Genomic DNA, 1,867 nt, shown 5'->3' on the forward strand with positions numbered 1-1,867 from the left:
GTTTGCCAGATTTGGGCCTCAAGTATGCCTTAACATTGCAGCATGTAAGCCAAACAAATAAACCCAAACTGGCCGTAATGTGGGCCACAGTTGATTTTTATTCTAACCCTGGTTTTCCGCACTTTCCTCATGTGGCCCACATGCTGCATAGAATGTTGGCATTTTGGCAGTGGTCCACAAGCAGGCCACTACACAGCCACATTTTAGCTAATGTGGAGGGATGACCTAAAGAGGTCTGTAGTAACCAGGCGAAAGGATCCATGAGATGACTTTGAACAACAGGCACATTTTTATTTAGACAGGTCAAAAGTATTAAAACATCACATCACCAATCTTTGATGCAAATACCCACATGAGAAAATAATGAAAAAAAATAAACAAATAAATAGGAAACAACAAAAAGAAAACCAACTATAGATGGCCACAGGTTACCTAGAAAGTGAAGACAGAAGTGGCACAAGAGCAAAAGTATTTTCACAGCAGTCAAGCTCACAGCAATCACACTGCAAACTTACAGAAAAAACAGAGATAAAGTGATCAAACCACCACACAATCCCAGCCACCTCACCACCGCCATCCACACAGTGAGGGCAACTCAGTGGCCACCGTTGGCTTAAAAAAACAAAACTGAACCTACAAAAGAAAACAAACAACTTAATTAACAGTGGGCAATGCAGGTGACAAACACAAGTCAGCATTGTAACACAGTCACTATTAATCCAGTTTCTTTGGGGCTTAATCTCTCCTCTGCCACTCTGGGTCCCAAATTCACAGAACAAAAGAAATAAAAAACAATAACAAAAGTATTAAATCTAAAGTAAACCGTAACCGTGCATCCCTCTAACATCCACTATTTTTGACTGGGACAGTCAGGCAACCATCAGTCAGGCAATAATCCAGCCACAACTCTCCTTATTCGGTGCATCATATGTTCAGTTCTCGAAGAAAGCTCCAGCAGTATTTAACGTAACTGCTTATCTGCTGCCATTCTTTTGAAGTGCTATATCTGCCACAACATCAATTCATACATGGAATGCAATCAATAAAAGTAATGAAGAAGTGAGAGAACACCTCTCACAAAAAAATCTGATTGCCTACCATTCTTTTCAAAGTTCTAAATCCGCCACGACATCCCCGAAATCAAAAGCGGAAGCGAAAGAGCAAACAACCTTCACTACTTCCTTATATAACACTGGGGCTGCTGGGATTTGTAGTGTCCAAACCATGGTCCCATTACACTAATAATGAACTAAATAAACCATAAATATACATTATATGGGCTACACTAAGCCTTAAGTGAGTTATGCATCAACAATAGTCAACATTGTAAAGAGAAATTTAAAAATGTCCTCCATAAATGTTCAAATAAGTTCCAGAAATGTGTCCTACTTGATAAAATCATCCCGTCCCAAGTTTTGCACAAGCAGCAATTAAAATGTCACAGATAAATATTCAAAGACACATTCCAATACTTTAAAAACTGTTCTTCACAAGTTTGAACTTAAATGCTTCTCACTCAGACTCTACCTACACAGTGAGTCTGTGATTGTCATAGCTACGCTGTGTTAAAGTGCGCACGACGAAGATGAAAGGTTATATACATCATAAGTCTTTAATCCAACAAGGGTAAATCCAAACACAATGTAGCACAGGCAGTGTGAACTCGGCATAAGAGTACATATGCTTTTATGCTGCACAGTACACATATAAAAAAACTGCCATTAAAAGCATGTTTCAAAAAATAAATAGATGCATATGTAGCCTTCTTAAGACTCACATGCAGATCACCCTGCATCAGTTAACTGTGTTGCATCCTACTAAAAGTAGCCAGATTCTATTAGGCCATATTTTCAATTCCAATTTTCCA

General features: G+C 38.7%; 1 long non-coding RNA gene across 1 annotated transcript in view; it reads right to left on the bottom strand.

Annotated features, from left to right (window-relative positions):
- LOC107720428 (uncharacterized) overlaps positions 1–1,867 on the bottom strand; it is a 26,933-nt gene that overhangs the window by 20,193 nt on the left and 4,873 nt on the right. Inside the window, exon 2 of the long non-coding RNA XR_001637613.1 lies at positions 1,176–1,181. This is a non-coding gene — a long non-coding RNA (uncharacterized LOC107720428). The remainder of the gene's footprint in view (positions 1–1,175; positions 1,182–1,867) is intronic.

The sequence above is a fragment of the Sinocyclocheilus rhinocerous genome, unplaced genomic scaffold (genome assembly GCF_001515625.1).
Source record: "Sinocyclocheilus rhinocerous isolate Xijiao unplaced genomic scaffold, SAMN03320098_v1.1 scaffold601, whole genome shotgun sequence".
NCBI classification, from domain to species: domain Eukaryota; kingdom Metazoa; phylum Chordata; class Actinopteri; order Cypriniformes; family Cyprinidae; genus Sinocyclocheilus; species Sinocyclocheilus rhinocerous.